Source organism: Myxine glutinosa, chromosome 13 (genome assembly GCF_964187855.1).
Source record: "Myxine glutinosa chromosome 13, kmMyxGlut1.1, whole genome shotgun sequence".
NCBI lineage: Eukaryota > Metazoa > Chordata > Myxini > Myxiniformes > Myxinidae > Myxine > Myxine glutinosa.
In genome coordinates, this window is record NC_136273.1 from 40,899,777 (window position 1) to 40,913,972 (window position 14,196).

The window sequence follows — 14,196 nt, forward strand, 5'->3', positions numbered from 1 at the left end:
TTTCTGGTGCCCTACCTTTCCAGGAAGACCATTCCATGCATTAGGGATTAGCTGGACGAAGTCCCAACTCTCAGCTTCTTCTTCTTCTAAAATTTTCTTCTTCTTCTTCTTCTTCTGGTCCTATCACTGTCTATTCTGCTGAAAAGTCTTCTGCACTTTATCTATATCCTTCAGCATCTCAAACATCTCTATCATATCTCCTCGTAATCACTTCCTTGTAACATATAATGGCCTCTCTCCTTCAGTCGAGTCCAGCTAGCCATTCATCATTCTAGCTTCTTGAATTTCAACTTAAAAGTTTCAGTCAGATTTAAATGTTCTTTTATCATCTAATCGAACCTTTGAACTTTATTGTGCCCATACTGCTTGTTTTTAGATCGTCTCGCACGTGTGTGTATATGCATAATGGAACGCAAATCAATGTAGCCTTATAAACATTCATCGTGGAGCACCAACTTAGAATGTGCACTATTCAAAATGGCGGTGATCCCAGAGGCCGGGCTCAGCGGAGTACACCTCGAGGTTTGTTTTGACAATGATGAAACATCTTGGTACCGTTCAATCTCACAGGCCTATAATTCACAGGTCAGTGTAATAGTCGTGTCATTACAAAAGCTTACGACAACCAGTATGACAGCTGTTTTTGTCCTCATTTTTACTGAAGCAACAAGACATTCGAATGAAGCAATGGGATACTGAACCAGCCTCATGTCCATTGTATAGGCCAAAAACAGTTGCTTACGTTTAGGCAATGCAAATGCAGCTACCGTAAAGAAAATGGAGGGTGATGGAAAGGAAAGATGTAAGAGGAAAAGGAAAAGTGATTAATATATCACAAAATGAAAGCAGAGATATAATCAGATAAGAGGAAAGTGAACATAACAGCACAGGCAATCACAAAACGTATGTTTCAGAAAGACAGAGGATGCAGACACAGAGGCACTGAGAGACAGACTCAAACACGGAAAAGACAGAGAGCTGGCAAACATTCCTTTTGGTTTTGGTTTGATTTCTTTATTTTTTCCTCAATGCTACGGCCACTCCTACGGCGACTGCAAGCAAAGCCACTGTGAGACCACCACAGACGAGTAGCAGGCCTGCTCCGGGCTTATCCTTGCCGTCACCGCATTTCCCCCAGAACCCGTGGCTCTTTTCTGAATTATCAGCGTCCCTTTGTTCCTCGGCTCCCGTAGCATCTTGAGCTCTACCTGGAGATCCCGATCCGCTTTTACCGGTAGGTTTTCCTCCTTTTGTGGCCTTCTCTCGGAGCTCGGGCTCTCCTTTTGAGAAGCGGGTTTGAATGACAGCCTCACTAGCGGAGCGCTGCCTCTGCCCAGGCTTGACTAGTAACTCTTGAGGAGCATGTGTGTAGGCCTCTGGATCAACCTTGCTTCTCGAGACAGTCCCAGTTGGCACACTTGGGATCTCCTCCTTCTTCACATGAACTATATCCGAGTTGAAGCTGTTTTCACTTGCCATTTTCTTGTCTTCCACAAAGTTTGCGTATACCTGATCCACAAAATATGTTCTTCTTGAGATTTTAAAAGTTATTCTTCCAGTAAGCTGTCTCCTTCAGAATGCTTGGATGAAAAACTCTGTGGATAGAAAAGCAATTATAGTGATAAGAATGGAACATTTTCCAGAACATGGCACAGTGATACACAAGTCTACATCTCAAATCTGAAATGACAGACCCTCTGATTTCTCGATGATCTATTACGAAGTATCGTGTGTGTGTGTGTGTGTGTGTGTGTGTGTGTGTGTGTGTGTGTGTGTGTGTGTGTGTGTGTGTGTGTGTGTGTGTGTGTGTGTGTGTGTGTGTGTGTGTGTGTGTGTGTAAAATATGTGTAATATGTGTGTATGCAATAAACTGTACAACACGTCGCACATAATATGTGTGTATGCAATACAATATGTGTATACAATGTATAATATGTGTATAATCTGGCTCCGGAAACCCAAAAGCACTCTTCTCGACAATAAACAAACTCCTCCGCCCCCTGGACACCACCACCCAGTCATTCACAGTAGACAACTGCATCTCCTTCCTTTCTTTCTTCCAACGCAAAATTGACAACATCTACAACAGCTTGACCACCGCCGCACCCGCTCCCCCTCCAACCACCTGCCCCCCCTTATCCTGCCTTCCCCTGTCTCAATTCTCCCCGGTCTCCCCTACTGACCTCTCTGAACTCCTCATAGGAATGAAAACTGCCACCTGCACTCTTGACCCCATCCCCTCCAGCTTTGTCAAGGCCTCCCTCCCTGCTCTCTCTCCACTTATCATTGCAACAATAAACTCCTCCCTGTCTACAGGCATCGTCCCACCATCCCTCAAAATTGCTGCTGTTACCCCCATTCTAAAAAAACCTGGTCTAAACCCTGACACCCTAAATAACTTCAGACCCATCTCCAACCTACCCTTTCTGTCAAAAGTTTTGGAACGCGCTGTAGCCACTCAACTCAAACATCACCTCTCTGCCAATAACCTGTATGAAACATTCCAATCCTGATTCCGCTCCAACCACAGTACTGAAACTGCTCTCCTCAAAATCACCAACGACCTTCTCCTCTCCTCTGACGCTGGCAACCTCAACATTCTCGTCCTCCTCGACCTCAGCGCTGCCTTTGACACCATCGATCACACCATCCTCCTCACCCGACTTGAATCCACCTTTAACGTTACCGGCACTGCCCTCTCTTGGATTAAATCATACCTCTCTGACAGACGCCAGTTCATCTCCATCAATAACTGCAAATCCCCCACTGCTCCCCTCCCCCAAGGTGTCCCCCAAGGTTCAGTTCTTGGCCCCCTCCTCTTCATCCTTTACCTGTCCCCCCTCGGTCACTTAATCCACCGTCATGGTCTCCAATTCCACTGCTTCGCCGATGACATCCAGCTTTTCATCTCCACCAAGTCCGTCTCCACTGACACCCACTCTATCCTGACAAACTGCATCTCTGAAATAAAATCCTGGCTTCAAATCAATTTCCTCAAACTTAACTGTGATAAATCTGAAATAATCATCATTGGCCCAAAAACGCTCACAAAATCCACCCATAACTTTGCGCTCAACATCGACGGTATCCCAGTATCCACCTCCCCTCTCATCCGGAATCTTGGCGTCATCTTTGACCAAACCCTCTCCTTCGACAAATACACTAAACAGATCACAAAGACCGCCTTCTTTCACCTGAAAAACATCGCCCGTCTCCGCTCATCCCTCTCCTCCACGGCTGCAGAAACCCTCATCCACGCCTTCATCACCTCCCGTCTGGACTACTGCAACAGCCTCCTCTATGGTTCACCCTCAACAATCACCAATAAACTCCAATACATTCAGAACTCCGCTGCCCGTCTACTCACCGATTCCCGGACCCGTGACCACATCACCCCCGTCCTTTACAAGCTTCACTGGCTCCCCATCTCCCAGAGAATCCAGTACAAAATCCTCCTCTTGACCTACAAAGCCCTCCATAACCTGGCCCCATCCTACCTGGCTGACCTCCTCTCCAGACACACTCCCACCCGCAACCTCCGCTCTGCTGGTACCAACCCCCCCCCCCCCCCCCCATCCGGACCAAATTCAGATCCTGGGGGGACAGGGCCTTCTCCATCGCTGCTCCCACCCTCTGGAACTCACTACCTCACACCATCAGAGACTCCTCCTCACTCACCACATTCAAAACATCACTCAAGACCCACCTGTTCAGCACTGCATTCAACATTCAACCCACAGCATTTAACCCCTGACTATCACTTCTCCTTCTCCATCCTTTTGCTTTAAATATTTCCCTATTGATTCTTGTCTTTTTGCAATTGTTGTTTTCATGTTTTGTTATGCATTATGTTTTGCACTCTGTCAAAGCGCCTTTGGGCTTCATGAAAAGCGCTATACAAAATAAATGAATTATTATTATTATTATTATTATAATATATATACAACAGGCATTTTAAGGCCATTTTCCCTGCTAGAGCGGGGGTTAGCCTTGCGGTCGCCATGACAATCTTCTCCATTTTGCCCTATTGTTACGGATTCGTCACTTCCGCTGTTGGGGTTTTCACCCACTTGACATATTTCTGATATTATGTACTATTATTATTCTCAAAAGGTTTATTATTCAGGAACAGCTATCTAAAGTTAAAAAGGTTAACTTAAAATGATACAGGAAACCAAACCGGAAGAAAAGGAGGTGAAGAGGAAGAGGCGGCACGAGCAAAGTTGGAGAAGATGCGTGACGTCAAGGCTCCATAGCGAGGCTGGTCTACCGAAAGTCACGAGGGAATTTTGAGTTCCTTGAAGGGACATCCGGCGATAGGAATTATCGCTGGAGTGGAAAATCTGCGTAGTCAGATTTGGGTGCTGAGATTTCGACGAATCCTCTCCTAGTCGCATCGGCTCAAGTAAGAGCCGTCGGCCATTTTGAACCCCGCACTTCGGACACCTACAAAGGTTTTGCCTCGTGTCATCTTCACCCCAACATCCTACCGTTTGTCGGGGATGTGTGTGCGCGATCGCTTCGTCTCAAATTACGTTGCGGTTCGCTGAGTGAGCGGTGAAGGTGCCCCTCTGAAGGGCGCCGTTGTACCGTTTCGGCGGGGCGATCACCATTGGCAACTGTACGCGATTCGAATATCGACGGGAGAGCAAGATTCGGGTTTCGACTGGATATCGTTTTCGCGATCGCTGGAGCGAATCACATTCGCTTTGAACTGTTAGGTTATAGAGACATTGAGGAGTGTCCGTTTCACTCGCTGGGAGCGCAGTGAGTAAACTGACTTTATTGATGGTATATAGAGTGCACTCTTAATTGCCATTTGTTGTACCGTTATTCCTGTGTGATTTTCAACATATTATTTGTTCATTTATAATCATTGGTGTGGTTTCACTATTGATTTCTAACACAGAGTAACATATTTTTCTGCCGTGGCTCCTCTCGGGGTTCGGAGGTTTACCGAGAGGAACACGTAACACTATTTTCTGCATCTCTCCTTGTTAACCCCCTTGCCTGCATTTCTTCTTCCACCACCTTTAGCCAAGTCTTTCTCGGTCTTCCCCGTCCTCTACTTCCTTCTACATTCATTTCCATCACTCTTCTCAACCAGTCACTTTCATCCTTCCTCAACACATGACCAAACCATCTCAACCTGTTTCTCTTCACACCATCCATCACAGGCTCTATGTATAATATACTGTATATATATATATATATAAATAAAATATGTATGTATAATATAATAACAATAATAATATGCATCATATAATAATACACATGTATAATATGTGTGCGTACAATACACAGCACAATATGTCACGCACAATATGCGTGCACATAATACACAGCATAGCATGTCACGCAAAACGTGTACAAGGCACAATTGTGTATGTGTATGAGCAAGTCACGACCCATGTACATGTATGAGAAAGTCATGTGTGCACGAGGCACCGCCACCAGTCCTCATCTCCACCCACAAGTCCCCAAGACGAAACTGAGCCCTCCCTGGTCCCGAAGCATCCATCCCCACCCCAGCAAGGAACCACGACCCATGTCTCCACATCTGTGCTCTGTTTCCCCCTCTGTCGTCCTGAAGGGCCTCTGGGGTACACTCAGTCTCTTCCCTCTAAATCTCATCCATCTCAATGTCATCCACCTTGGTCTAATCCTTCCTCGGTCCCATCCCTCCCCCATCGGGATATAGTTGGCAAAACGCATCAAGCCATGGACGCCACCCTCTTTCCCCCACAAAAGCTGCCGCACCCGGCACTGTACTGGATCCCATGAAGCCTGGTTCTCTGCAGGCAGAACGTGGCAAAAGGGGAGTTACCAAAGCTCGGGTTTTGGTTCTCAGCATGATGGGGGTTGGAAAAACCCAGCAAGCTGCAAGGCCAGGCCACATCCAGACAATCCACATGATCCACACAATCTCGGGCACAACGTGCGTGGTCCTCTGCCTCACCAAAGCTGCCGTGCACTTAGAAGCCGCAGCATCTGGTACGATCCTTGATCTCACCTCAGTCTCCCACATCCTCAATGGACGGAGCCCTGCAAGAGAAGGTCCCCCATAGCTCGGGCCTTCCCACCCGGCAACATGGGCTTTCCAAGTCCCATCAAGCTGAAGGCCCAGGTCACATCACAAACGCATGTTGAACGGCGTGATACCATGCACCTCATGCTCATATCTTGATGATGGGGTCAGAAAAACCCAGCAATCCGTAAGGCCAGGCCGCGTCCCATATGATCCACGCGACTCTGAGCAACACCTGCACGGCTTTCTGCCTCACCAAACCTCCGTGCACTTCCCATATAATCTAGTGCAGACATAGCCTAGGCCATCCCACCCGGCAGCATGGGGCCCACATGTTTCACCAAGCCCCAGAGCCAGGCCGCGTCCCAAACAGATGTCAAATGGCAAGACACCGGGCACCTCGTACATATCACGTCTCATCAAAGCTGCTGTTATTGGGTCAGTCTTCACTGCCTTCAAAACTGATGTATTTTACACAACCCTTGGACCTCAGGCGAGAGGGAGGCGGCATGATCGGAAAATCATGCCGCCTCCCTCGTCACCGCCATCTTCTATGTGTGTGTGCGTGTGTGCGTCATGTGAAGAAGAAGCGGGGATTGGAGCCTAATGTAGTAGTTTAAACGGTAACATTTATTATTCTATGACAGCAGGAACTCTTTCGGAGGACATAGGAGGACCACACAAACAACATCTACTTGATATAAAACATCCTTTTTCAGGTATTTCACTTCATTCCACAGTCTCATTGAGATTAATAGAGAAACATGCAATATGTTTGTGAAGTACAACTTGCTGTCTTTTGGACAACTTGTGGACAACCCACCACATGCCCTAACCCTAACCCAGCTAGGTCCCTGCCCACAAAGCGCCGGTGTGACAGGTTTGTAGTCGTGTCGGGAATACAAACCCACGCTAGACAGCTCCAAAGCACGTATGCTACCTCTGAGATACCCCACCAGAGTATCAAACCAGTTTAGACCATTTCTACCTATAAGGAATTTAATGGTTCACTATTTATTTATTTATTTTGTATGCAGAGGTCAAAAAGCTCTTTTCATTTCCTCTCTTTTTCACACCAATGCTGTTATGGCTCCAACATTCAAAGCAAAATTGACACAGCAGGAGCCAAGAGAAAATAAGTCTAAATTGAGCAAAATCAGCTTTTCTGCTCTCAGCAGCAAGATCTTCACGATCGTCACAATGATTAACGGGGAAAAAAAACAACTTTAAACAAGGCACTTCCTCCTCCATTTCAAATAGATTGTTTCCTCCCGAGCGACTTGCTTTCATCGCTGGGAAAATGCCTCCGAGGCCACAAATATGTTCCTTCTGATAACTTGGATTAAAAAATAAAATCTTTAATGCTATTCCTGTGGAATCTACCATATATATTAATGGGAAATCTTTCTTTAATCACAATTTCTAGAATGCAATGAAAACAATATGGCAATTATCGGATATGATGCGAAATACGAGCTCCTCAAGCCGTAACATCTATGTCCAATGAAATTCGATGCATTTCCATTCCCTCTCCTCCTCTCCCTACCCTCTCCACCTCTCCCTACCCTCTCCTCCTCTCCCTACCCTCCCCTCCTCTCCCTACCCTCTCCTCATCTCCCTTCCCTCTCCTCATCTCCCCTGCCTCTCGTCATCTCCCTCACCTCTCCTCCTCTGATCTCCCTCCCTTCTCCTTCTCTCCCTTCCCTGATCTCCCTCCCTTCTCCTCCTCTCCCTTCCCTGATCTCCCTCCCTTCTCCTCCTCTCCCTTCCCTGACCTCCCTCCCTTCTTCTCCTCTCCCTTCCCTGATCTCCTCCCCCCCCCCCTTTCCTCCTCTCCCTTCCCTGATCTCTCTCCCTTCTCCTCCTCTCTCCCTTCCCTGATCTCCCTTCCTTATCCTCCCCTCCCTTCCCTTCTCCTCATCTCCCTTCCCTGATCTCCCCCCACCCCTTTTCCTCCCCTCCCTTCCCTGATCTCTCTCCCTTCTCCTCCTCTCTCCCTTCCCTGATCTCCCTCCCTTTTCCTCCTCTCCCTTCTCTTCTCCTCCTCTCCCTTCCCTGATCTCCCTCCTCCCAGCCTTCCCCCCCTCCATCCTCCTCCTCTCCTCGCTCGCTTCTACCGATTTTTTTAATCCTTTCATTTTACCCAATTTTGCTCTCATTAATTTACATAGCATTTGGAGTTTAGAGAGTTGTTTTCACAAATGTGGTTCCAGGTAATAAAATACCTTCTTTCTCCTTTTCGACTTGGAGGCTGGTGTGCAACCCGGCCTTTTTTATGCCATACCTTTTTTCCTAGAGAGGGCATTCATAAATTAATCAACCATGATGGTATATGGACTGGTGATAGAGACCAGATGATGTGCAACAGAAAGAGCATGAATGAGTCAGCTGGTCTTTTTCTGATGAGGTCATTCATTCCCATGTGGCTCTCTCATTTCACTGAAGCTAATTGAAACCAAACCCTTGAAATTTAATGCCGCTGCCTTTAGCTTGATTAGAAACCACCACCCGTGGAATACATATCAGTGCAGTGCTCTCACCGCTCGATCTTCAATTTCGCAATTAAAGTCAAGGTTTCCAGATGCAAATATCAATTTCACAATTTAAGACTGTACAGGAGAAAACGGGACAGACAGGATGACCTAGAGGTACACACACTCTAAGCTGTTTAGCCTGGGTTGGAATCCCGACCCGGCTATAAACTGTCATCCCGGGGTTTCACAGAGAGGATGATTCATCAATGTCTGTGACGTCCCTCACATGGACGTTAAACTGGGCAGCACGTTTGCAGTATTACTTGGTGGACGTCAAAGATCCCTTGGTGTCCTTTGCGCAGAGTTGGCGAGCTATCTCTGGCACACTGAACAAATTACAAATACCTGCCCTAACTAGTGCTGGGAAGACGTTGGCAAACCACCTAGTGTAACCCTTGCCAAGAAACTGCAACGATGCTCTTTAACAGAGCATGGTACATTAGAAACAGTAGAAAAGGTAAATAACATATGATGCAATCCGAGTACAGTAATACCTCGCTTAACACTCAGGATGTGTTCCTGGAGAAGAGAGCGTTAATCGAAAATGCGCTAAACGGGGTCATTATACCATTGCTTATATGGAGATGCGTTCCCGACAACGTTGTTTCTTACGCATGAGAGGTATATGAGGGCTTCATTGGGGTATCGGTAATACACTACCAGTCAAATAATACAGATGGTAAACATAGTATTTTATAAATACTGTTATACAGATGGTAAATAGCAGCTCAGGGAAATCAAGGGCTGCCACTGATACGGATGCTGTGCAAGTTACAGCGTGCTTAAATCTGTCGAACCAAGCTTAACCGGCTCTCCATCTTCTCCGACAAATATCTCCTTGAACAAGTCATCTTTGTTTTCGTTAACAAAGTGGTAGGCAGAAGCTTTTATCTTATCTGCATTGTTGGAAGTTGTTCTAATGGTCGATGTAGCCAAGTCTAACACACGACCCACTTCCAGCTGATTGGCTCAGAGCGTGTGCATACAACAACAATGGCGGTGGGTGCTTGACTCGCTGAGCGCTGCGTGTTGTGGATCCAGGCCAAAGAGCTTTATAACGAATCGGCATTATATGGGGTAGCGCTAAGCCAGGTATTACTAGACAGATTTTCTGAGATGTTAATTACTCGCCATGTAGGAAATGTAAACTCCAAAATCAGTTGCAAACTCGGCATCTTCCGTCGTTCCAGGATATTCCTCAATTAGAACTACTGTATATACTCACAACCCAAGACCTTTGTCTATATCCCATTGGAGTGCTGCTCTCCCCTATGGACAAGTTTCCGATGATGTCACTGTGATGAAATCGACATCCAAGTTACAACACTGATGTTATTCTCCTCATGGCCGCTACGCGACACCTTCGCGGCTTCTATATATAAGAGACTGCCTTTCAGCGCAGACAGGAGATGTACATCCATTATCGCAATGTAACTCTATAGCTCCTCTGGGCTTCCATAGAAAGGTAACGATTCTGCTATATATATCATAAGCTCATTTATAGTTATACCACCTGTACGCACCTGTATTCACCTGTAATATTAATACAATGTTTATTGGTTTCTCTCTAGATGCTGTTGAGAACGAATTTCGATTAAACCTACTTTTGGGACGATGTTGTATCTTGATTTTACAACACTTAATCGAAATTCCTCTCCTGCCATAGCTCGGAATCGAGATGATGCCCACGCTCCTGCAATGCTCGCCTCGGAGAAGAATGCCCAGCGGAGGACCCGTCGAGCTGGCGTAAGCCACGGAGAAGGGACCGGATGCATCGGAACCACGCAAGCATTTTGTTTCGGAACTACGTCGCCAAAGCAATGACCTGCGGCAGAAACCCGCCGGGTCGACGGACGTGCTTGGAGCCGAAGGTACGAGTCTAGCCGCAGTTGCGGGGAAACGCTAACGGCATTCCGATCGTCAATCGCCTCAACGGAACCTCCTCGACTTGTGTGCCTCGGCCCGAGATGAGAGTCCCACGCGAGTGATCACGACTCCCATGTCGGCCATGCCTCCACACGGCCGGCACACTCCGACCACTCGCTACTCGGTGGAACCATCTCCTCCGCGCGAATCGCGCACTGCTCGTCGGGATCACGCCGTGCCTCACACGGCCGGCTCACCCTGACCACTCGCTTCTCGGTGGAACCATCTCCTCCGCGCGAATCGCGCACTGCTCGTCGGAATCACGCCGTGCCTCTCACGACCGGCTCACTCCGACCACTCGCTACTCGGTGGAACCATCTCCTCCGCGCGAATCGCGCACTGCTCGTCGGAATCACGCCGTGCCTCTCACGACCGGCTCACTCCGACCACTCGCTTCTCGGTGGAACCATCTCCTCCGCGCGAATCGTGCACTGCTCGTCGGAATCACGCCGTGCCTCTCACGACCGGCTCACTCCGACCACTCGCTACTCGGTGGAACCATCTCCTCCGCGCGAATCGCGCACTGCTCGTCGGAATCACGCCGTGCCTCACACGGCCGGCTCACTCCGACCACTCGCTACTCGGTGGAACCATCTCCTCCGCGCGAATCGCGCACTGCTCGTCGGAATCACGCCGTGCCTCACACGGCCGGCTCACTCCGGCTGCTCGGTGGAATCACCTCCTCCACGCGAATCGTCGTGCACTGCACCCATCGCGTGCTAATACTCTGGGAGGCCCGCGATTCCATTCTGATTCCGATCACCTCCTCGCCGCGAAGCCGCACGTTGCTCCCTTTTGCGGGCCCTACTCGGCGAGGCCCACGATTCCGATCGTTGCTCGGAATCACCTCCTACGCGAAGCCACGTGGCACCCATCGCGGGCCCTCTCTGCGACGCCGGCGATTCCTATCGCTGCTCGTCGGAACCCCTCTTACGCGCGAATCACGCGCCGCACCATCGCTGGATGGAATCCCTACTATGCACGACGCGCCATTTGCGCGCGCCGCATCTTCGCTGGATGGACCCCTTTCGCATGCGATTCCTCTCGCAGGCCCTACTCTGTGAGGCCGGCGATTCTGATCGCGGCCGTCGAAATCCCACCTACATGTGGCTACTCAACGAGGCCGGCGAACTCCGCTGCCCGGAATCGCCTCAATGGAGGCTCGCTTGGCACCATGCGAGGACTCGTCGCAGCACGGATGAGTTTCTAAGGACGTCGAGCGGGACCTTCATAGCCTTTCACGACACTCGGGCTTATGATAGATGATCGTATACCATGTGTATTCTATAAGATGATCGTTCTTCTTCGTCCTTTGTTTTACCTGATTTGTTGTTCCCGATCTTCAAACGGCGTATTCGTTAAACACCTGCGACCATTGTACACCGACTGCTTTCATTCCTTTTCCACACCCCGCGTTTCACCCAATTAATTTAATTTGATAAACTGTTGAATTAATGTGGTGTTGATGTAGAGCAGGCTTGACGGACCAAATGGCCTCCTCTTCATCCTGCATGCTCAATGCACCTCAAACGAGACGCTACTTCAGGGCGTGATATGTATTCGCTCCTTTGACCCGACAGCAAAACAAACGAGACGCTACTTCAGGTCGTGCAGTCTATCGCTGCCAAGCATGCTCGCCCTCTCGACTCGGCGTGCTCGCCCCTCGACTCGGCGAAGCCGCACTGGTTCAACGGGCCGAGCTCAACTTTCGGTTTCCCTCGTACGCGGTGCGCCCTAGATAATACTTTTCGCTCGTCGGCCGGGTTCGTATTCCGTATACCGATCTCGAGCCCGCTCGAATGCTGCTGCCCAATGGACGCGAGACTTTAGATTTCGGAGTGCTACTTTACTCCGTCTGGGGGATACCGCTCAGCTAGAACTCGCCGTCACACCCGCCCGCACGCGCCCGAACCAATTGATGACGTCATCGACTGAATCACGCGTTTGCTTTACAGCATCATTAACGTAATTGCGTGCTTCCCGCGATCTCATCGGGGATTCGTTTACATTTCCATGTACCTTGGTAAACTACGTACCAAATGTCCTTTACGTAAACGACGTAAACTACGTAACGCGGCGCTACCTCAAGGTCGCACGCCCGCGCCGTTTAGGGAGTACACGGTGACCTCGTGAAATGGTGACATTGAGCGTCGCGCCCGACTCCCTTGTCACCTGCGCGAGTAACGGGGGCACCGTACTGCCTGCTCGCCCTTGACTCTGGGCTTGCTGTTTATCGGACAGAGTTCTTGGCTCGTGTCCACGCACCTTTCGAGACTGCGAGACGCCTCGTCTGCTTCCATTTTCCCTCTGCCCCAGACTGACTGTGGCTCCGACTGACCCAGACTGTGAAGGTCGTCTGACTTCGGTATGCAGCGCGCTGCTGCCACCTCGGGGGGTGGGGGGGTGGGGTCCCTGGAGGTTATTGTTGCTCCCCCGGATCCCTGGAGGTTATTGTTGCTCCCCCGGATGCCGTCCGGTCTAACGCCTCCCACCTCGCCCCTCGTGGGGACCCAGGATGACGTCCATGGATGTCTTTGTGTATTTTGAGTCTTTGAGTCCGTGGATGGTCAATCCATCCGGGTCATCTTGCATGGATGGACAGTCCATCCGGGGCGATGGGTGTCTTTGGGTCTCTGAGTCTTTGCGTCCGTGGCTGGTCGATCCACCCGTGGTCCGGCTGGATCCGTGCCATGCAATGAAGGCGTTGAATGGATGGATCGGTCGGACATCCGTGGATGGTTTGTCCAGCCGGGACTCTCTCTCGGTTTGTGTATGGGACAATTCAATTCGCGAGAATTTGTCCGATGTCTTTGTCTATCTGGACAATCTTACGGTTTGTGGGTATGACCAGGAGCATCACGACGCTAATCTGAAACGCTTCCTCGAGGTCGCGCGGAAATATCGCTTAACCATGAATGCGGCGAAGTGTCAATACTCTCTACGCACGGTAGACCGTTTGGGGTACACCGTGACCTATGGCTCCGTCTCTCCGGATAAGGAGCGTCTGCGCCCTTTGCTCGATATGGCTCCGCCTAGCGATGTATGCATCACGGAGGTTCTGCACGCTCCGCTGGGGAAGCGCGTTCCGGACGTTTTGTGCGTCGTCGTAATCAGTCATGCCGGTCGTTCGGGCAGCCTACGGAGGGCACCCGTGGCAAACGTTTTGCTTGAAACTATTCGCCGGAGCTTGTAATCCGTACGCGCTGCCATCAGAGAGCGCTCGAGTCTCGTGATTTCAACACAGGGGGACTCCGAGGTATCGCGTAACTCTCGTTATGGCTCTCGTCGGTTCTCTCCCTCAGCAATTCCATGACATGGATCTTATGTGGATCGACCATGTACCCTTGGGAGCCAAGGCTGTTACAGCTTACTGTAAAGAGGCTTACTGATTTACACATCTTCCACATCGACACATCTTCCTGTAATGTGTTGCCTTGCGACGAATGGACATTCGCTCTTCGACAAGGCACACCTTATGTAATGAGTTGCATAACGCAAAGGTACACCTTATCCATCTAGCTACTGTGCCGACTACCCCACTGTTCAACGAGGTACAAATTATCTAATCTAGCTACTGTGCCGACTACCCCACTGTAAGACTACTGCTACCCACGGGCTCATCGTCTTCTCCCTGGGATGAACACTGCTTGCTCGGTTCGATATCTTCTTGATTGGGATTTCCTCCTCGATACATCTATATCTGGGGAT

General features: G+C 49.4%; 1 long non-coding RNA gene across 1 annotated transcript in view; it reads right to left on the reverse strand.

The window, feature by feature from the left end:
- Positions 1-638: 638 nt before the first annotated feature.
- Positions 639-14,196, reverse strand: part of LOC137438876 (uncharacterized) — a 35,247-nt gene continuing 21,689 nt past the window's right edge. Inside the window, exon 2 of the long non-coding RNA XR_010986809.2 lies at positions 639-1,595. This is a non-coding gene — a long non-coding RNA (uncharacterized LOC137438876). The remainder of the gene's footprint in view (positions 1,596-14,196) is intronic.